The 23669-nt window shown below is 39.7% G+C and overlaps 2 long non-coding RNA genes across 3 annotated transcripts in view; one reads left to right on the top strand and one right to left on the bottom strand.

The window, feature by feature from the left end:
- LOC144284516 (uncharacterized) overlaps positions 1 to 20763 on the bottom strand; it is a 26366-nt gene extending 5603 nt beyond the window's left edge. The window contains exons 1-3 of one of the 2 annotated variants that reach the window (XR_013352946.1): positions 20503 to 20763; positions 17836 to 18151; positions 13068 to 13722 (exon numbers count right to left, since the gene is read on the bottom strand). This is a non-coding gene — a long non-coding RNA (uncharacterized LOC144284516). Of the gene's footprint in view, positions 1 to 13067; positions 13723 to 17835; positions 18152 to 20502 lie in introns of those variants that run through there. The other variant, XR_013352945.1, reaches the window with a different exon arrangement.
- LOC144284517 (uncharacterized) lies at positions 20509 to 23669 on the top strand. The gene is made up of 2 exons (XR_013352948.1): positions 20509 to 20886; positions 21030 to 23669. It is a non-coding gene; the product is annotated as an uncharacterized LOC144284517 (long non-coding RNA).

The raw sequence follows: 23669 nt of genomic DNA, 5'->3' as shown, positions 1-23669 counted from the left end.
ATTTAGCCCATGTGCACATCGCATAAGTGTGCATACAGGCAAAAGAGTATGAAAAAAAAATCCCCCTTAAATCCTCAGTTCTCTGCCTATTAACGTTGACTATCATTCAACCCTGATAATATAGAAGTAAAATATTAATGCACCTACTTAACACTAATGTCCATAATGATAATGAACGCCTTTGTAGCCAACGTAGTGCCTGGAGAACAGAATGTTATAAACATAATTTCTTAGTTTTGTTTTATGATAATTGGTAGTGGTTGGCATTAAATCATAACTACCCAGCTTCAAGACAGCATTGAAAAGCACCAACCCTCAAGGAGAATTGTCCTAAGGGTAAATATATGCTGGAGTCACATGATGAAAAACATACTAAATAAGACAAACTTGCTTTTCCCACTTCTCCGCATATAAACACACACAGTTCAGGAAACAGACTACAAAGCATGTTAATGGAAAATCAAGCCTAACATGGCAAATCCCAGAGCTACCTACCATCTTCTCCACAGCTAGAAATCATCACACTATGCAAAGAATAAACCACCACAACCCACAGACAGGTGAAGAGTCTATCTGAAGCAGCAGCCAAAACAATAGAGAGAAAAAAGGGAAAGAACAGGGAACAGTGGCTACCTTCCTCTCCAATGAATAAAAATGAGCTTCTTAAAGATGCAGATCAGGGGGACACCTGGGTGGTGCAGTTGGTTGAGCATCCAACTCTTGGTTTCAGCTCAGGTCTGATCTCAGGGTCGTGAGATTGAGCCCCATGTTGGGTTCTGTACTCAGCAGAGTCTACTTGAGATCCTCTCTCCCTCTCTTTCTGCCCCTCCCACTTGCACATTCTCTCTCTCTAATAAATAAAATAAATCTTAGAAAACAAAAAAGAGGGATCCCTGGGTGGCGCAGCGGTTTAGCGCCTGCCTTTGGCCCAGGGCGCGATCCTGGAGACCCGGGATCGAATCCCACGTCGGGCTCCTGGTGCATGGAGCCTGCTTCTCCCTCTGCCTGTGTCTCTGCCTCTCTCTCTCTCTCTCTCTGTGTGACTATAATAAATAAATTTTAAAAAATTAAAAAAAAATTAAAAAAAAAAAAAAAGATAGGGGTCAGAAAAAGAGAGCTGCTTCCACCAACCTAAAAGAGACCACTTGTAGCATTTCTCCAGGCCAATCCCAGCAAAGCCCATGTAGCTCTGCTCAGTGCCCTCTCAGGGTCAGCAGGATTTCAGCACTGACCCGCGTCAGAGGTTGGCACTCAATCGACAACGAGCAGTGATCCTGGAAGTGTACTCTCCAGAGCAGCAGCAGTGGCAGCAGCAGAGAACTTATGTGAAATGCAGTTTCTCAGTCCCCTAACCCAGACTTACTGAATCAGAAACTCTAATCAGCAAGCTGTTTCAACAAGGCCACCAGGTGATTCTACATGTGCTCAAATGGGAGAAGCACTGCTCCGGGCAATGGCAGAGTGGTATGTAACTCCGAGATCCAGGTTAGCCCCTCCACATTTCAAATGGCCCTCATTAGGGACTGAATTGTATCCCCCTTAATCCATATGTCAAAGCCCTGACACTCAGTACCTCAGAATATGTCTATATTTTCAGATAAAGCCTTTAAAGAGGTAGAGGTCCTTAGAGCCAACTCTAGTCTAATATGACTGATGTTCTTAGAAAAGGAGATTAGGATACAGGGTTCACCAGGCTTGTGCACACACAGAAAAGGCACCAGGAGAAAGCAGCCATCTTCAAGCCAAGGAGAGAGGCTTCAGGAGAAACCACAGCTACCAACATCTTGATCTTGGACTTTCAGCCTCCAAATTTATGAGAAAATAAATTGTGGATGTTTATATTCCCCGATCTGTGGGTTTTTTTTTTTTTTTACAGTAGCCTAGACAAACTGATACAGCCCTCTCCTCATATTCTCCCCCTGCAGCAGAGACCCCATCTCACAGGGAGTTCTCACGGGTTTCGCTCAGATTTTCTGTCACTGTGTTTAGCAAGTTATGTGACAACAACTTTATTTCACCCCAAAGTTCATAGCAGCAGTGTCCACAATAACCAAACTGTGGAAGGAGCCACAATGTCCTTCAATGGATGAATGGATAAAGACGATGTGGTATAAAATATACAATGGAATATTACTCAGCCATCAGAAGGGATGTTTAATTACCATTTGCATTGATGTGGATGGAACTGGAGGCTATTATGCTGAGCGAAATAGTCAATTTTGTCTTTTGACAATTATCGTACAGTTTCATTCATATGTGGAATATAAGAAATAGTAAAAGGTACCATAAGAGAAGGAGGGGAAAATGAGTGGTGAAACATTAGAAAGGAGGACAAACCATGAGAGACTCCTAACTCTGGGAAACAAGCAAAGGGTTGCAGAAGGGGAGGAGAGTTGGGGGGATACAGTCACTGAGTGATGGGCACTAAGGAGGGCACTGGATGGAGTGAGCACTGGGTGTTACATTATATGTTGGCAAATTGAACCTAATTTTTAAAAAAACAACACTTTATTTCAGCTCTCTCTGGCTTACAAGACTGTCTCATCCATATTCAATTCCCCAATGCTCAGTGCTCACCAGCTCAGTGTAACCACTCAATTAATGCAACAAAGAATGATAGCGGCTTGGAGAATTACTAAGGAAGGCTTCATGGTCTACCATGGATCCTAATATACACAGCAGGGCATTCCGTGACAGCAAATTTCTAGAAATGCAGAATACCTCTGAGATTGAGAGGTCAGTGCTATATTTGCCTGTGTTTGACCATATTAAAATGGCTGGGAGGATCAGCTGACCTAGACCACTGGATTAAGCAAGATAATTTTGCCAATGATTCAGTATCATTACCCACATAACTGACATTTACTGAGTGCACAGTTGATGAAAATGTTCCATTTTTGGAAGAAAATAATTTACCTAAACCCAAGGAATACGATTTCTGAAAATACAAATTCCATGGATACAATAACTTATTTCCCACATTCCCCCTCCTTTTCCTTCTTCTCTGTCTGTCACTTCTCATCCTCCCTGTTCCCTTCCTTTCTTCCCAAGATGACTGTGCATTGGTCTGCCAGTTTCCCAGTTTTTGTCCTCTTGATCTATATAAAATAAAATAAATTTATGGTGATTTACTACAATCTGAAAAAGTTATTTTTTTTTAAAGTAACAGAGGCAACTTTGTGATTCAACTGCCCAAGCTTGTTTCCATTCTCTTTACTTGTGAGAATGGAACAGCTGTTAGCAAGATGGAAGTAATGAGGTGACATACTGGAACAAAAATAATACCAAGCTAAGTGGGAAGAGCCTGCATTGTGCACTGGCTCTTTCACCAACTTATTTTCCTTACCTGTAAATGGCACAGTGGACATTTTTTTTAAGGAGGATTTTTTAAAGGTATTTTTTGTTGTTGTTGTTTTGTTTGTTTGTTTGTTTATCCTATTATCTTTCAATCAAGTGAGGAGCCTGGACAGCTCATGAGTAGTAGTGACAAAGAGGTGGGACAAAAGATGAGACTACGAACAATGAGGTGCTAGCTTGGTTCCTAATATCAAAGCCAGAAAAAGGGTGGGAAGCAGAAATCAATCAGGAGACATGATGATGGCTTTTAGTTATAAGTAAGGCACCATGATCTACTTACATATCCTCATCTATAGCTAGTGATCACCTACGCAGGTGAAAATCACATAACCAGGAGATATGTTCAAAGCAGAACTGTCACTGCCCATCAGATTCCCAGAAAAAGAAATCTAGAAGGAAATTTAACTGAATCAGGGATGCTCAACTGCCTCTACACTATCAGATGCATTTATTCTAAGTATTTCTGTACAATCATCAACTTCACATTTTTAGACTTATATAATCATTGGGTCTTATTCATTATGATTACCATCTTTGTACTTTTCTCTAGTAAGTGAAATTAGCATTCTCTTGTGAACTGTAAATGCTAAATTGCTAATAACCTCCCTGGGGTTTTCTTCACATGATGATGCCTTCAATGATTTCATCATAGCGTATTAAAATATCACAATTTACACTCCTAAGCATAATAATTTCCCTAAGGCTTGATCTAAAAATGGTAGTATATTTTTAAATAACTCAGTAAAATCTTGGATAAACACTTATAAGTAACCAGTCTCAGAGAAATAGCCTTCTTTTTTTTTTTTGAAATGACATGATAAGCAGAAACTAATGATTCTTAAAGAATTCAAAATTGTGTAACAAAAAAAAAAAAGATGTCTGAAGTCTCAGACAAAAAAAAGGGCAAGTTACAAAAATCATTTTGAAAGAACTGTTGTATGTTAATTATTGTCAGCAAGGGCCATAATGCATGAAATTTCACACTTTGTCAGACTAGTCTTGCATAGAAAGCACCATGGAATCTAATGTTTATTCCATTGGAAAAGTAAGAAAACAATTTGCAGTAAACCAATGGAAATAACTTCCCTTTTTCTCTACCATTTTATGGGCTCTGGGGAACCAAGATATACCGAAGGAGGTAGAGCGAACAAGAAAACAAATTATAGCACATGATCAGGGAATAGAGGGATGCTTATTTGCCTACAGTTTCAAAAACACAACTCTGCTGTGTTTGAAATCCCAGTGAGACCGAACTTCTAACTAAATTCTAGTTTAGGGGAAGAGAAAACTTTGGAAAAATCAAGTGTAAACAATGTCAAAAGAATTCACATAAACCTAAAATTCCAAGAAGATTATGTAGCAAATTGTCTTTTTCATATTTTCAACTAAGGGGGTTAAGGTGTGTGTGTGTGTGTGTGTGTGTGTGTGTGTGTGTGTGTCCCTTTCTGGAAATAGGAGAATCATTAAGAATGAAATTGTGTGTTCATTCACAAATTCATCCATTCACTCATTCAGTTTATATTCATTTAGAACCTGCTCTGTGCCAGGCACTATGCTGGGTATGAGAGATATAATGGTGGGCAAAATTGAAGCAAACTCTTCCCTGGGAGCACTTAAAATCTAAATGTACAGTGAAAGGATCACCCACTTACTCTAACTGCAAAGAAGGAGGCATTGCTTGGAGAACCTCTACTGATAATGCGACCTAATTAGGATGACAAGGGAGGTGAGCCCTTAGGAGAAATGCAGAAGTTGTCATCTCAAAGGAAAATAGTTTCCACCTAAATGAAAAGGGAAAAAGAGCATTTGAAGCTGGGAGCTACAAGGAGGAAGCAGGAGAGATGGTGAGCCGGGCTCACTGCCCCATCCTCCAGGGACCAGTGACCTCCATGACAGGAGGCCAATGAATGGAGAGAGAGACCTACAGTCTTGTAGGACTGAGCCCTTAATTAGCCTGTGGGATCTGCCACTATCTACTTGGAGATAGTGTCAGAACTGAGTGGAATTCTAGGACACCCAGCTGGTGTCGCAGAACTGCTTAGCTTGGGGGAAAGAACCCACACATCGGAACTGTTGTCAGAATAGGGAAAGGAGACTGCAAAATTTACTCTAGCTCTTGAAGCAAATAAGAAAACAGAGGAACTGAGAGGAAATGACCCATGCACTTGAATGGACCCAATGAATTTACTCACCAGGAGACAGATAGTGAGATAGAGGAGAGAGCAATCAATGTGGAAGAATGACAGTTTCGTTGAATAGCACTTCACTTCCTCAAGGAGTGAAGACTATACCAGAGGATGGAGAAGCAGATGTCTGGGAGAGGCAATAGGAAAGAAGAGGATATCCTGGAAAAGTGTACTCTCAAAAAAAAAAAAAATAATAATAATAATAGTATTTTTTTCAATTCATCTCAGAAGCTTTCAGATTCCCTATTGTCTGTTAGCTAAAGCCTAGATCTGAACATCCAAAATTCCTGGAGTCAGTCAGTCTCTGCTTTCCCTCTTACCTGTAAAACATTGGATGGGTTATTTAACCTTTCTGATATTTGGTTTTCCCCCAAAACAGAGTGGAAGTAATCGTCTTATCTCTCAGAACTGTCATTAGGCTAAAATGAGATTAGTAACGAATATCAGAAGAGTGCCTGGCATAGAACAGGCACCTGGTAAATGTTTGCTATTATTAACTACAATACTACTGAAGAATGCTTTATATTTTAATAATAAAAGACACAGATTTGGTTTATCCCAATAAAGTAGAAATTTCTGCTAACGAGAAAACCTTATTTCAAGAGTATTTTAATTAAAGGGTTTTCCTGTGTATTTTGTGATGGATCCAAAGTAATCCTCTTCTGACTCAATCACCCCAAAGGAGATTATAGGATACTGCCACAAAACACTGTCCCTGGGATGCTCTGAGAATTAGGAGGGACTAGCCCCAGAGAAGATGGAATGGAAATGGACCTAGAACAGTACAAGGTCCTGGCACCTCTTCTCATACAAGAGAAGCTGGGGCTGCTTGCATGAAACCTTCCCCAAGTTCTGTGGCAAAATTCCATTTCTGAGAAGCACCAATATCCTACAGTGAATCCATTTCTAGGAAACAAGCCAACATAGGGGTGCGGCTTCAGGAACTCAGGTTAGCAACACTAGAGCCTGGCTGGCCTCCTTGGTCAGGGGAATCAGCTCAAACACCAGCAAGAAAGAGCAGCTATGAGAGTACTGCTATGAGAAAGGACTGGCAGGGGACCCATAGCAGGACAGGCCCGGTTCACTCAGGAGAAGGAAGATAAAAAAGGAGGAAGATGAACAAGACCACTCTGGAAACCCCCAGAAAGTAGTGCCACCAAACGAATGTACTGATCACATCCAAACCAAATTCCAACTGAAGCTCTGCATGTTTAGAAACAAATAAATCCTAACCAGAGACAATCCCCCAATGTAGGTGGGCCTTTCATCCTCCCTTGCCTGGGACCGTCCCAGTTTATAATTGCTATCCCACCAAAAGTATTTGTGGGGCCCTTTTTCACCAACCCTGGCTTGAAAAGAGCAAAATCCTTGATTTCCTAGAGCTGTGGATCCTTCTAGAAAAACTGAAATCGCTGACCAAATTCAGAGCCACTCAAGATATTCCTAGCGATTTATCAAGAAGAGACTTAAGAGAGAGAGACAGGCCGATGGCTGATACAGGACAGCATAGCCTCTTGTGCCAACAGGGATGCTTAATGTGAATGGCCCTCGGGGAAGCCTTATAGCAAGAGATTCTTCATCAAGAATCATAGCTGGTCTTTGAAAAGCTCCTTGTGCATTTTCCAAGTTATGAGGCGTTGTGATTCTATCAGTTATCATAACTTGATTTGAAGAGTCATAGATGACCATGTGTTTGCACGTGGACTTCTGAGGTCAGCCTAGTAGGAAAATCTTCTTAAGGGAATTGCATATGCACAAGTGAGACTCACTGGAGGCAATCTGAGTCCTTGGTAGTTATTTCTTGCAAATGTTACATTTAATTTCTTCCCAGACTCTTTCCATCAGAGAAGCAAAACCTGCATCTGGTTCACCAAGTCTATTTCTTGGCCCAGACCAATATTCTATGCTTGTTACTAAACTAACTTCGATGCCCTCATGCCCTCACACAATCGGGGGGCACCTGGGTGGCTCAGCAATTGAGTGTTTGCCTTCGACTCAGGGTGTGATCCCAGAGTCCCAGGATTGAATCCCACATCGGGCTCCCCTCAGGGAGCCTGTTTGTCCCTCTGCCTATGTCTCTGCCTCTCTGTGTGGGTGTCTCTCATGAATAAATAAATAAAAGTTAAAAAAATAGAAAGTCACCCAATCATCCCCACCACTGTGATTTTCATTGGAATCACTGTAATAATTACATAAGGTTGAACATAATTTTGTTCCTGTCATTGGGAGAGAAGGCAGTTATTGCCTCAAAATGTGAGCTATGTCACTTGAGCACTAGACTCAGGTTTCAAGGCAACAAAGGCACATCCAATCCACATTTGTCAGAGACCTGTACTGTGCTAAGCGCTTGCTCCCTCATCTTCAGGAAACTTACCACCTACACCACCTAAAACAAGAAATCATGGGACAATATTAATTTGAATGATAACTCATTTCATGTGAAGGAAAAGGACATTATACTGTAGATTTCATGGCCGTGACTTTTGGGACCCAGTCAGTTATGATTAGCAAGTGAAGCTTATGTTTTTTCTTGCACTTTAGTTTTATCCCTAACTACCAAATAAAAGACAATATTGAGCTAAAACGTACTAAGAGGGAACATTGACTTACTACTGAATTTTCAATATGTAAATACACATGCAAAATGTGATTAAAATAAAGCAACTTTTTTGTAAAAGAGACATATTAGAACAATAGCATCAATGGGTATTTTTCCATTTAAAGTGATGGTTATGCATGTACCTACTCTGGTTATACTGTTATTGCTCAAATGCTTTGGAAATCACACTCTAAAACAGGCATAGAGCAGCAGGCTCACTCTCTCAAAAATGCCCAGTGGTTGAAAACTTCCTATAGTGGTGACTGGCTTTTGGAAGCAATCATAAGGCATAATGATGAGTAACTTTTATTGTAAGTAAGTAATCAGAATAAAGGCATGACTATAATATGGAAAAAAATAATTTTTTGTCATTCAGGAAATAGTGACAAGTGGTAAGGCAAAAAATAATATCTGGGTGAAAGACATTAAACACAGAACTATTCAGAAGAGAAAATAAACCACCATTGGCTCCCCTGGAATTTAGCATTAAAAACTGTAGAATGTTGAGTCCACTGGAGAAGAAAGCAAAATCTTCCATTTTTGAATATCTAGTGTAAAGCATAGTGAATAACACGGAGTAATCACCCAATAAATGTTTGAAGGATGAGACTTTAACAACTGGTTCTATCATCTTTCTGAAAGACAATAATTATGCCTCTAAATATACAAAAGCAATACAGATAACATTTTGCATACTACTATCCCGTGATGTTGTTGGTTTACTCTTCACAGAGTCTCTTCAGTGGATTCAAATTCTCAATCACATTTTTAATTTAGAATTTGTCATAATCGGGGCACATGGGTGGCTCAGTCAGTTAAGCGTCCAACTCTGGATTTCGGTTCAGATCACAATGTCAGGGTCATGAGATAGAGCCCCCTCATCAGGCTCTGCAGTCTGAGGAGAGTCTGCTTGACATTCTCTCTCTCTCTCTCTGTCTCCTCCCACCCCTCCCCGACTGCTCACACCTGCTCTCTCTCTCTTAAAATAGAATAAACTTTTAAAAAATTGTCATAATTTTAAAATTCAAAAAGGTACAAGAAATTATATAACAACCACCCAATCCACTCATCAACCAGATTCAACAACTGTTACTGTGAGCCATTTTTTAGGATTCAAACATACAAGAAAAGTCATAGTTGATATTCACTAATGTTGTAGTAGGCAGGACAAGTTAAAAGTAGCAAAAGTGCACTTAAAAAATAGTGTCCTTTCCCATCTGATTGCCTCTGTAACTTTTTTTTTTTTGTACATTCTCCTGACTCTTCAAATTACACCTTTAAAACTTTGCTTTTACTTTGTGCCTCCGCCTGGCTCTTGGAAAGACTTTTGTAATTTGTTGTTAATGGCATATTTTGGACTGTAATCTCCATTTCACTTATTTGGAGTACATTTTTCTCCCAAATTTCTCTTCCTTTCCATTCGGCCCAAGCTGCAAATAATAATAATTTCCTCCAAACTCCCACCTTGACGGCCCTTTTATGCACTCCATCTTCTTCCCAGCTATGTCCCCCAATCAGGCCCTTTAGAATAAAAACAACAAAAAGCCTCTCATTTTAAGAGAGAATCAGGCCGTTTATGCCATGTTATTTTACTGTATTTAGGGACCATGTTTATCATGTTCTAATGTTCCATGCTACTTGGCATCAAAGAACATTGCTTTATTGTGACATTTTCAAATGAAAACTACATGACAGTAACAGTTTCCAAAGAACTCTCATTTACCTTGGCAGCATTTACGAGTGGTGGGGGGAAAATACATAAAACCACCGCTTTGAGCAAAACGCTACAATGATTATTTAGCAAACAAGCTCACATATTAGAACGGCGGAGGGAAGATTGCTTCTACAAGACTAAATTATACTTTACACACAGGCACTGCTGAATGGCTTTCTGCAGAGGTTACGTTTAAATTATAGCTCTTGCTAAGCAAACATCTCACGGTTTGTGTGTGAATTTGAATTATGCATCGAACAGGCAGCATGTTTATGGAAAAAAGTCAAGTCGATAGATTGCTAAATTGCTAAAACATTTGTAAGAGACAGAAATAGCTGTGGTGTTGGACAATGAAGAAGGTTTGAGAGAGGTCCCGCTTACTCTCCAGTATGAAAATGGGTTGGCAAGGCTGGACCACAGCGAGTGATCAACCTTCGGCTTCATTCAGAAGCATCCAAAAATTGCTAGCATTTTCTCTTTAGAAATCTAAGTTGATATCTTATGCTGGGAGATTCTAAATCTGGCAGAGTGCATTGTGTGACTTCCAATTTTATTTTAATTCCTAGAAATAAGGCAAATCTATAAGAGCTGTCCTAATTCAGGGGAAATACACCATTAGATAGCCAAAACAGGCAAATCAGGTAAAAGATGTCAGGGAACCAATGAGCTCCATAAAGGGTTTTCAACCTTTCCAGAACCTGCCAAGCTCCCCAGTAGCTTCTGGAGAACAATGGAGTTTACTGCAGCACAATGAGTCTTATTTGGGTCAGTAGGTGTGCACCCACCATAAAGATGCGGCAAGTGACTAATGGCCTTTACATTCCCATAGAACTCGAAGAGTGTGTGTTTCTATTGCTGCTTAATTATGCATTTTTCCATCCATAACCCTTGGGAATTTTATGATCTTTCATTTCTTAAGATTTACAACTCCTGCACATGTTGCAAATCCCAGTCAAGTTTCTGCCACACTAAGCAAGGGTTTACCCTGGAGGAGTATGGCGGTAGCAAAGCTTCAATCTACTAACCAGAGAACAAATATTTCTCATGGTCTCCAGTTCTTCTTGGGTAAAGAAAGTAGGAGAAAGAAGGAAGAAGTGTCAGTGACTGACACTATATGGATTAGCAAAGAGCCCAGAAGAAGACAACTGGAGGAAGACAAGCTATAAAACTTGCCATTTGATGGTCTAGAAAATTCTCAGGTACATACAACTACGTGCGTGCGTGTGTGTGTGTGTGTGTGTGTGTGTGTGTGTGTGTGGTCTGTATGCGGGTGGCTCAGGAGGCTAAGCAGTCAACTCTTGATCTCAGCTCAGGTTTGATATCTGGCTTGTGAGTTCAAGCCCTGGGTTGGGCTCCACAATGGGTGTGGAACCTACTTAAAGAAGGAAAAAGTAAAAAAAAAAAAAAAAAAGGAAAAAGTAGTCTGTACGATTTCATTAATAAAACATTCTTCAAATGACAAAATTATAGAGGTGGAGAAAAGATGAGTGGTATTCCAAGTGTGGAGTAGGGGGAAGGAGAAGGAAGAAGGTGTCCATGGCCTTAAAAGGATGCTTGCAGTGATGAAACTGTTTTTACCTGGAGTGTAGTGGTGGCTACACATATCTACACATGTGACAAATCACATAGAGCTTCTTACAGGGTAAAATGCATCCCCGAAAGAGATATGTTAGATTGAAACCCCCCAATATTTCAAAATGTGACCTTATCTGGAAATTATATTGTTGCTCGTGCAGTCAGCAAAAACGAGGTCATATTGGAGCAGGGTGAGCCCCTCATCCTGTAATGTAACTGGTGTCCTTAAAAGAAAAGGAAAATCTGAACACAGAGAGAAGATGATGTGAAGCCACATTGGGAGAAGGCATGTAAAGACAAAGGCAGAGACCAGAGCCATGCTGTCACAAACCAAGGAACACCTGGGGCCACCAAAAACTAGAAGAGGCAAGGAAGGATCCTCCCCTGGAGGCTTTTGGGGGGAACACAGCAACACCAACACCTTAATTTTGGATGTCTAGCCTCCAGAATGATGAGAGACTAAACTGCTATTGTTTTAAGCCACCGAGTTTGTGGTACTTGTTATGGTGGCCCCAGGAAATTAAAATACCACTAAATGCACACCCATGCACAAACAAATGCTAAAACTAGCATTTTAAACTAGTGAGCTCTGGTAAGGTCAGTGGATTGTATCAAGGCCAATTTCCCAGCTGTGATATTGTACTGTAGCTGCACTAAGAGTTACTGTGAGACAAACTGGGTGAACATATACAGAGTGTCTCTCTATTTCTTATAACTGCACACTAATCTACAATTGTCTCCATGTAAAAGCGTAAGAGTGGTCTGGCTTCTAGTTAAGTTGGCTCCTTAACATAGCGTCAGGAAGCAGGCCAGAAAGCTAAATCTAGCCCGTTTTAAAAATGAGAAAACTGAGGCTCAGAGAAATTAAACAGATTTCCAAAATTCATAAGCATACCAAGAAATTCAGTTCTTGAATCTACACCGTGCAAAAAGCAGTCCATCTTGTTTAGCTATGCTGTGGTTTTCAGAGGCATAATTCGATTAAGTTCACTCGGCATGACAAAGGTTTCAAAGTGAGAGGGAGGAACCATGCACAAGGTCATGGAACCACTGGTGATCGCAGAAGAAGGATGATAAAGAAAAACTTGAGGGAAGAAATGTAGCGCATCCTGCCTTTTTTCCCCCAGAGAAGGGAGGTCTGCTACGTTTTGTAGATATTTGAGTAGGAATGCTGAGGAGGAAGCCGGCTTTAAAGCTGATCCCTAAGAAGAGGCATTGCATCCCACCTGGCCTATTTCCTTTTACAGTGTCAAGAAAGGAAAAGTTGACTGCTATGGGTATAGGTCATGTGAACATCCCTCTGGAAACACAGCCAGGTTAAGACAGGAAGCCATAGAGACCCGGTGGCGCAGCGGTTTAGCGCCGCCTGCAGCTCAGGGTGTGATTCTGGAGACCCGGGATCAAGTTCCACGTAGGGCTCCCTGCATGGGGCCTGCTTCTCCCTCTGCCTGTGTCTCTGCCTCTCTCGCTCTGTGTCTCTCATGAATAAATAAAAAAATAACATCTTTTAAAATAATAATAAATAAAAAATAAAGAAGAGATAGCATCTAGAGTTTATTCACCACCAAACCCTAGCAGTACTTCCACAAGCTATAACTTCTTAATTGCATTTAAAAGCGTCAGAAACAGGGAGCGATTTGTCAGCCTTATTACTTGCATTGGGCAAACTATGGTGCAAGCCTCTGGGGCAGCCGGAGGGGTTTATATGAAGTGCAGAAGACACAGCAGACAGCAGCAGCGGGGCTGTAATTCTGGAGATCAATGACTCAAGGGATGAAAAGTCTCCCACTTCTTGCCTAGGCTTAGCAGGAAAATGGGGTGAAATGCACCAATTATGTTCGCATTAATGTGTAGATCAGAAGTAATGGGGAAAAGACTCCAGCGATGCTGGCTACCTTGAATTAACATAGATCTTTTTATCCCCAAGAAGTGTGATGGATTTGGAAAGCCCAGATTAGACATCTTGGAGCCAATGACTCATGGGGAGGGAGACGGTGAAACATTTCTCCTGAGGTGGATAAAAATTATAAGTCCTCATAAACCAGAGTTTGAGAAAACCCTTTTGGCCCCTTGGGTCTCCGTAGCCATCATCTAACCATGTTTCTGGAAGTCAGGATTTATTGGATGGCAATTCAGCTCTGTTGGTCAGCTGTCTACTCCAGGCAGCGCAGGGAAGCTGTTCGAATGCAGTCTGCAAATACTGAGCTGGCAGGGGAGATCCAGAACAGATTCCTGTGGACATTTGTTTCTTTTCCCTTTGAGGAAGCCCCTTTATTTTCCTGTAATTGTATCTGATGAGAGGAAATACAGAAGTAAATGGAGCAGAAGCCAATATGAATCTTTGCTTGCAGGCTTATTGTTTATTGACTCATAAGCTACCTGTCCTGAGACAAATATAATTATGGAGTGATTATACTATGTTCCTGAGTGAAAGAAAAAGATCCACGGATGTATTATGTCCTGCTGTTCAAATTTACAAAGTTTACAAAGACTGTGTCACATAGTCTTGGTTGCTACATTAGGAAAGAGACTGGACAATTATGCATGTTTCCCTAAGAATTCAATTGTCAATTTCTCTTACACACCAGTATCTCTCAAAATTTAATGGGCAAGTGGATCACCTGGAGATCTTGTCAAAGCACAGATTCTGAGTCAGAAGGTTTGGGGTAAGGCCTAACGTATGCTGCACTTCTTTTTTGTCATGGAGGGATTTAAAAAAAAATTACTGAGGTATAATGGAAATATAAATTGTGATTACCACAACCGAGCTGATTAATATATCTATCGCCTTATTATTTTCTTTTTTCTGCGTGTGTGTATGTGATAAGACCTAATTTAAGATCTACCCTGTTAGCAAATGTCAAGTAAATTTTACAGTATTGTTAACTATATTTTTTTTTTTTAAAGATTTTATTTATTTATTCATGATAGTCACACAGAGAGAGACAGAGAGGCAGAGACACAGGCAGAGGGAGAAGCAGGCTCCATGCACCGGGAGCCCGATGTGGGATTCGATCCCGGGTCTCCAGGATCACGCCCTGGGTCAAAGGCAGGCGCCAAACCGCTGCGCCACCCAGGGATCCCTTTTTTTTATTTTATTTTTTTTTTTAAAGATTTTATTTATTTATTCATGATAGTCACACAGAGAGAGACAGAGAGGCAGAGACACAGGCAGAGGGAGAAGCAGGCTCCATGCACCGGGAGCCCGATGTGGGATTCGATCCCGGAGTATTGTTAACTATAGTCACGATGTTATCCATAAGATCTCCAAAATTTATTCATCTGACATAATTGAAAGTTTATACTCTTTGACCATCACTCTATTTCTCTCTCTCCCACCCCTATTCCCTGGCAGCCAACTTTCCATTTAGTTTCTATGAATTTTACTATTTTAGAGTCCACATATAAGTGAGAGATCATACAGTATGTGTCTTTCTGAGTCCAGCTTATTTCACTCAGCATAAAGTTTATCCATGTTGTTGCAAATGGCTGGATTTCCTTCTTTTTAAAAGCTGGATAGGACAGCCTGGGTGGCTCAGTGGTTTAACGCTGCCTTCAGCCCAGGCCTGATCCTGGAGATCTTGGATCGGGTCCCGAGTTGGGCTCCCTGCAAGGGGCCTGCTTCTCCCTGTGAGGGACCTGTGTCTCTGCCTCTCTCTGTCTCTGTGTCTCTCATGAATAAATAAATAAAATCTTTTTTAAAAATCTGGATAATATTCGTGTGTGTGTGTGTGTGTGTGTGTTTAGACAGAAGGGAGGCCAGGGACTGGGGTGGGACAGACAGAGGAAAGGGGAAAGAAAGGGGAGCACATACAGCAAAAATGTTGACAGTTCTTGACTCTAGTGGTATTTCTACATCACAATCTTTAACCCATCATCCACTGACAGATATCAAGGTTGTGGTGACCAGTCTGCAATGAACGACCCTGGGGATTTGCAGAACTACTTTGGTTACCAAGGCTCTAAGCGCACAGTATCTGGGATATAATTCAAGTACAAGGGAGCTGTGTGAGTTGGCTTCTTTCTAGCTAGGTCCTTTACTTCCCCCAATTTCATTATGAACATGAAATAGACACAAAAGTTGGAAGAATAATACAATGAACCTGTACACCCACAACTTGAGTCGAGAACTGTTGACACATTGCCATATTTGCTTGTTCCTCTCTCCTTTCTGCTTTCTCCATCCACACCCCACCCCCCGCGTATATATATATTCTCCAAACCATGTACAATGGCAGATATCATGACAGTTCACCCATAAATACTTCATCATTTATTTCCTAAGAGAATAACTTCAATGTAATTGTTCCACTTTAGAGAATAAATAAGAATTCCAAGTCCATAACATTTACTAATACCCAGTCCACTTTCAAGTATCTCCAATTGTTTCCAGTATGCCTTTTATAATTCCTTTACTAAAAAAACAAAGGTCCGGTCAAGGTTCAGGCATTGCCTTTGTTGAAAAACACTCCCTCAACCTTCTTGGGTTTTTTTTTTTTTTAATTTTTTTTTTATTTATGATAGTCATACAGAGAGAGAGAGAGAGGCAGAGACACAGGCAGAGGGAGAAGCAGGCTCCATGCGCCGGGAGCCCGACGTGGGACTCGATCCCGGGTCTCCAGGATTGCGCCCTGGGCCAAAGGCAGGCGCCAAACCACTGCGCCACCCAGGGATCCCCACCTTCTTGGGTTTTTTGTTCGTTTGCTTACTTTTCATGACATCGACTTTTTTAAAAGTTCAGGCTATCTGTCTTTGAGAATGTGTCCTAGTTGATGTCTACCTAACTTTTCTCACAGCGTTATTGAATTTTGACTTTAATTGAAAATTATGCCTAGACACTTGAAGGATTCATTCAAGTTAAACACTTTTAACAAGTTAAACATTTTGGACAGGTATAGCTCAAGGGTGTTGCATACTTCAGATTCCATCCCACCAAGAAATTCATAAAGTCAGGTCATCCCACTGTTAATGATGTTAACTTTGTTCATTTGCCCTAATAAGAGACCCAGATGTCTCTATTTTAAAAGTGCATTTTTTTTCTTTTGCATTTGGCAGTCAGTAATTAATCTGTGAAGTGGTATTTCAGCCATTTGTGAATATCCTGCTTCCAAACATTTCATCCAATGGCATTAGCACTGATTGCAGAGGCTTACTTGAACCAGTGAGTCATTTATTTCATTGGGGATTGGAAATGGTGATTTTCTAATCTCTCATTCGTCCTGCACTTATTAATTAGCATTCCTCTGTAACAGTCAGCCCTTCCCTCTTCCCTACCCTACAGCCCCACTATGATAGACTCATGACATTTTGTGGATTTAATGCATTGTAATTGATAAAAGGCATTATTGTATTTGATGTTCAAATTGTCCCGAATTTCTCAGTGAGCCCCTTCAAGCTGACTTTTGTGTCTCTTAGACATAATCTCATTAGTCTTTGAACGTTTCCTTTTTTTCTGGCAAAAAATGTCCCAGGCCTACTTGTTCTTTCCTGCCCAAATTGGAATCCGCTATGTCTACAAGGAGCCCTGGTTGCCTCTAATGAAGAATGACATTTAGAACCAAGATCTAGGCAGTAGGTGTGTACATTGTTACTCAAGCATCATTGTTTCCAGGTATGTTCAGTGACAAAGCTTGGAATTGTGGGTGTTTTTATAGTGAGAGGTTCATATTGATATGTCAGATTTGAATTTCAACTACAGGAATTTTTATTTTACATTTTATTTTCTTATAAAAACTTTAATATTTATGTATTAATTTGCTTTAATCCCACAATATATTTTTTAAAGTTTAAAAATTACAACTGTTACTGCTAACCATAAATTACTATGAGAAGTTTGAGATTTCTTTGAAGTCCTTTTTATCTTAAAATAAATTCCACTAAAAGTGTTCAAAAGTTATTCGCAATAATTATTTTCCTAGATTTGCATTATTTTATTTGTATTCAATTTTCGCTGAGTTTTTGAATCTCTAAAACATATGTGGCTTATATGTAAGTGATGAATCACTCAATTCTGCTCCTGAAACTGATATTACACTGTATATTAGTTGTCTAGAATTTAAATAAAAACCTGAAACAAAATTAATTAAATTAAATTAATAAAAGTCCAAACTGAATTCTCAAAGAAGTCTCAGCCCATATCCATCTGCCTCACCCCATTCCCGCACCCCCTATTGTCAACTATTTTCATTAGTTGCTAGTCTAGCCTTCCTGTATTCCTTTTTGGAGAAAAAAAAGAGTAAATTTATTTATTTACTCTATTTTCTCTCCTTTCTTACACAAAAGGTAGCATATTGCATATTCTGCTTTATGACCATATTTGCGGAGTATTGTCAGGATAGACTCATGGACTCTGGGTCATAGAATACATACATAAGCAATTTATCAGATATTGCCAAATCCCTCACCTTGGGGCTGTACCTTTCTAGAATACTGTCTGCATGGATGAATGCATCTTCTTCCACAGACTTGCCAACCCACTGTTCTGCAGACCATTGACTATTTTTAAAGCATAACAGATGAGGGGCACCTGGGTGACTCAGTCAGGAAGTGGCCAACTCTTTATTTCATCTCAGGTTGTGATCTCAGGGCCATGAGATCAAGCCCCGTGGACTCCACACTCAGTGGAGAGTCTGCTTGAGGATTCTCTCCCTCTTCCTCTTCTTCTCCCCACCATTCATGTGTGTTCTCTCTTTCTCTTCCTCTCTCTCTTTCCCCAGCTGTCTGTAAAATAAATAAATCTTTTTTGAAAGAAATTTATAACAGATAAGAAAGTGAATCTCCACAGAATTTTTATCTGCATAACTCCTAAGAGTGAGGTTAAGATCTTTTCATTTATTTAAGAGCAATTTGCCTTGATTTATTTGAAAAATGTCTTTTGTCTTTTTGTCCTTTTTCCTATTATGTCTTTGGTCTTTTTCTTCTAATTAATATTGCTATATGAGTATCAGACAATGTAGATACCACTTTGTGGCAAAAAAAAATCATACAGAAATTTTAGAAATTTCTTAATGATGGTAGGCCTATTTTACCTCAGAAAATATGACAACTCTAAATTTGCATCCACATATTAATATTGCCTAAAACCAAAAGAACTGGCTGCAGTCAACACACCTACAACCTGAGTGGGAGATCCTAACACACTTCTCTCTGTAAGTGATACGGTAAGAGAAAAAAAGCCTCAAAACTGTAAAAGGTTTAAACATTGATACTAATAAACATGATCTGATTGACATATACAAAATTCTGCATCCACACAATTGTAAAATGCACATTTCTATATTAAATAAGTAGTGGGGGAGTTCCAAACAAAATTACACACAACGTGAGACTCTTCTCATAAAGTATAAGATGACTAAAGACATATAATTTTAGGTGTTCATGAAGACATAATAAAACTATATGGGGCAGCCTGGGTGGCTCAGTGGTTTAGTGCCGCCTTCAGCCCAAGGCGTGATCCTGGGGACCTGGGATCGAGTCCCATGTCAGGCTCCCAGCATGGAGCCTGCTTCTCCCTCTGCCTATGTCTCTGCTTCTCTTTCTCTCTCTCTCTCTTTCTCTGTCTCTCATTAATAAATAAATAAAATCTTTAAAAAAAAACTATATGAAGAAGAAAGAAACACATAGGATCCAGGATGATGGTTCATCTAAAGTACAGGAAGAAAGGGAGACAGGTTAGAAAGGCCACAAGGTTAGATGAAGAAAGTCCAGATCCTAGGTCTTATTTGGGGTAATAGTTTTATAAGAGCTTTATATTAAATAAAAAAATTAAACAAAGAAACCTGAGCTGATGGTAGGTCATGAACCAAAACTATGCTTAATCTTCTTTTATGCATCTGAGATCTAGACAGAACCAACAGAAAAGAAATATATTTCCAATCCATGAAAACTAATGAAGGTATAATATCCAAGGAAAGAAGAGAGATTAAGATAAAAATAGACATTATGAAATAAAATAATAACAATGAAAACAATAGAAATGATCAATGGGAGAGAAAAGTGTGTTCTTTCTAGAGATCAATAACAGAGACAATGCTCTGGGGAATCTGATCCAAAAAAAATGAGCAAAAGGGTCAATACTGTGCTAGGACATATACTAAATATGCAATAAATCAGAATTTGTCTCACAAAAAGACTATTCAAATATTCTGGTCTACTGAGTAGATTGGTAGAGAAAAGAGAAAGAAAAAAAGATTTTTTTTTTTTTTGGAGTCAATAATCATAATTCTACCTCAATTGCTCAATAGCTATTTTTTTAAGTGATTTCCAAACATTTTGCTTATCTCTACATGCATACTGGTTTTTACACCTTGGTCTTTAAGTCAGCCTTGATGCCATTGTGGTGACTTTAGAGACCATGAGCCAACTCTCAGTCCCCAAGCATTTGGCTCAGACACAGATGGAAGGAGGGGAAGAAGTTTGGGGATTTATCAGAGGAATTCCAAGTAATCCTTGTTACTATATTTCCTTTTACTTATTTATAATGCAAACAAGAAGTTAAAATCATAATTGCTTTACCTCTGCCCATTAAAATATGCCATTAAAAATCATCTTAATGAATAGATATTACTGTCTGGTGATGACTACTCTGACCCCCTGTCTAACAGGCTCCATTTATGTCTTGTTTGATGGAAGTTCTCTGCATCTGCAAAGCAAAAGGGCAAACTGATTTATGAACAAGACTTATTGTCGCAGAGGCAGATTTGTATAATGAGAAATATATTAAATCTAATGAAGGGAGAGCGTGCCTACCAAGGCAGAAAGTGCGTTGTGATTAAGTGATTCAATATCCCTCAATGGATTAATTTAGACAATGCACTGGGGTACGTAGCCACTGCCAGACCCCTTTGCTCTAATGACAAATGTTAAGCAATGCTGCATACTTGTGCATATGTATTGGCTTTTTAAGGTGTGATGACAAAGTAAGGTGTCACCCTCAGACCTCTACATTAATAAGATGAATCCCAGAGATGCACATGTCCTACAGATAGAGAACCAGGAAAATCTATCAAAAATGTCATCTTTTAATATCTGCTTACAGTAAAGCATTTACTATAAAATAGACACACTCTTACCTTTTCAACCAAGGCCAGCTTACTGTATCTGACAAACACTAAATGCAATCCATGTTAATTCCCTCTCCGGTCCCCAGCAGGGCCCAAGTCAGACACAGGACAATCAGTCATGGGCTGTGGTTTCCAAATAGGAGCATGCCAGCTACTGTTTAATTGTCTACATGTACACACTCAATACAATAAGCGATGTCATTTGCAAGATTTGAAAGCCACAACGAACCTGTCAGGGCCCAGCAGTCACCTTCCTACAGTTTGGAACAAGTCCAGTTTCCAGTTGTGACTACATAAAGCAAAACCCTGTAACCTTCAGTGACAGCACAAAGGGAGCTGAATTCTGCATTACTAACAGCAATGACCCCAACACAATGCTCTTGGGACACACAGGTATGCTCAACCTATATCCCACAGAGGGAAATGAGCCATCTTAGGCTCTCAGTGCCACAGGAAAAAATATTCGGCGCTCTGAGGGTCTGCAGGTAATGGATTAAAAAATTCAACACTTTTTTCACCCTTTTCTTTTTCTCTAGGAGAAAAGTATCTCAAGAGTACTGGCACCAGAATTAAGAAACTAGGAAAAAAATAGCCACTTATGTGGTGTCCAGCAGCCTTAATAAGGAAAAGCAGAATTTCCATCACCTTGGGCATCCATTCTGATGACTCAAGGGCAGAGAGGAATCTAACAAGCCTATGTTCCTCTCTTTATAATAACTGAAAGAAAGAAAGAAAGAAAGAAAGAAAGAAAGAAAGAAAGAAAGAAAGAAAATGTGACTTCTATACGAGGCAGGTGGTGAAAAGAAAAGGCTGTCCCACACACCAAAAGTAAAGGTGAAGAGGTTTCAGCTTCTGTTTTTGGATTCCCCTAGACTATTGGATCCCTCTTGGCCTAATGAAACTATGTGTTTGCTGTGAAGTATATAAACAAGCTGAGGTCAGAATCCTATTCTGCAGCGTACTGTCTATGTGACCCTGGTGGTATTCTCTGTTCTTTAAGGAATGATTATTCCTAATAATTTCATCATATCTGAATTACTTATATTAACATAATTAAAAAAAACACATTTATCTATTAATAAGTCCTCAGTGAGCTTTAAAGAGGGTGGCTTCTTGTACTAAAGAAGCCTTTTTGATGAGATATGGGGTAGGAAAGACATGCAAATGAGGAAGTAGAAGCAGGAAAAGAGATAAATTGCCCTGCATGAGCCAGTTGTAATGGCTTGAGAAGCCTTGGAGAAGATGGTGTAAAGCACACATACTGAAACCACAGGGACCCTGAGGTGAGTCTGCTGTGGAAAGACAGAATTTACAAAGAGGTGACCGGTGACCAGCATACACCATGAATACCACTACATAGGGCTGTAAATAAAAGAGTTTCAGAAACAAGAAGTCCAATAGAATAACTAACAGGTGTTAGGAGTTGCCCAGCAGCATGATTCTTCTTAGGAGCTGGACTGCTTATCCAGAAAGGCTGCTGTTCCTAAGAAGATATGTGTTGATTTGAATAGAAATTTTCATATTTTTCCAAGTCACATTCATTTCCTATTCACCCCAGGAAACTGTAAGTTCACTTCCAGATGTTTCTGAAAGCAAGTTCAGGTGCTAGAGGTTCAAACCCAACAATGTTGGGAGCTTGGTCCCAGGGACTCAGTAAGACCTTTCCCTGTAATCAGATATAGCTACTAACACAATGTATTTTATTTTATTAAAGTTTTTTTATTTATTTGAGAGAGAGAGAGAGAGAGAGAGAGCATGGGGTGGGTAGAGGCAGAGGGAGAGAGAGAATCTCAAGCAGACTCTCCACTAAGAGCCAAGCCCTGCACAGGGCTCCGTCCCAGCACCCTGAGATTCTGACCTGAACCAAAATCAAGTCACTTACTGTGTACCAGACATGATTCTACATGCTTTACATATATTAACTCACTTATTCTTCACCACAACCTTATGAGGTAGACAATTACATTTTACAGGTGAAGAGACTCAGGTACGTAAAGATTAGATAATCTTCCCAAAGACTCAATATTTGGTGGAATGGGATTCAATCTGAGCTGTTTGAATCCAAATGCTGTGCCCTTAAATGCTAGACTAGACTGCCTGTTCATATCTATATTAATATAGGCAGAAAGGGAGATAGGTAAGAATATAGGTTGAGATAGATACATAGATAGAAATAAGACTTAGATAAAGAAATACAAATATAGAACAAATATAGATATTAATATGGGTATAGATACAGAAATACAGACACAGGCAGCAAATAAAAAGAACTAGATTAAAGGGCTACTGAGACAGACCGGAAGTTACCATGTGTTCATTCTCTCAAGAAGCTTGGTCTTACATTTGAGACTTTGTGTTTGTATTTGTTTCCATTTTTGTACATATGAACACACCAAAAAAAAGTTTTTTCAGGATATGATGTCTCATAAGATATGATTAGATCTGAAAATGGTAGAATTTGGAGATGAGAGGATTAGGGAAGTTTCTTCTGGCTACGATGGAGTGGCCAGACTTTCTCTGCTGCTGTTAACAACTAGAAAATTGGACAAAATCTATGAAACAAGAGTTTTTAAATGTTGAACAACAGATGACACAAAACAGTGACCCCTTAGAGAGCAAAAGCACACAAGGTGAGTTTTCTAAGCACCCCAGCTTTGTTCCAACAGGTACTTTATGGTGTAAGTCAGGGAAGGGAAGCTCACACAGAGCACAATAGTGTCCAGGGACACTGAGGCAGCTGAAAAATTATGGGATAGAGTACTAACAAGAAGGAAGCTACAAAGAAAGAGATCCAGAAAATTGCCCACAGGTTCCCCATAAGTCTGTTGCTGAGAACTGAGCTGTGTTCGTGCAGGTAAAACTCCATGAGGCAGGACAAAGAATTGCATTTAACTTCTCATCTGTCAGAATAAAGAGGCCTCATTGAACACCAGGTTATTCAGGAGATCTGATCAGGTCTGGGTAGGAGTAAGTACTACACTTTGGCCCTTAACAAATTTATAGACCAGTATAAAAATGTATTAGGTTGATCTGTAAATAGCTTACCTCTCTGCCAACATAAACTGAAGTTATTTAGAGGAACAACAACAAAATCCAGATACTCAACAACATAAAAATAGCCAGCATACATTTTGCAAAAATAACCATGCATGCAAAAAAAAAAAAAAACAAGAAAA

This window comes from Canis aureus, chromosome 15 (assembly GCF_053574225.1).
Source record: "Canis aureus isolate CA01 chromosome 15, VMU_Caureus_v.1.0, whole genome shotgun sequence".
Lineage (NCBI taxonomy): Eukaryota > Metazoa > Chordata > Mammalia > Carnivora > Canidae > Canis > Canis aureus.
The sequence above is the reverse complement of the archived record's forward strand: the minus strand, read 5'-3'. Positions and strand labels throughout refer to the sequence as shown.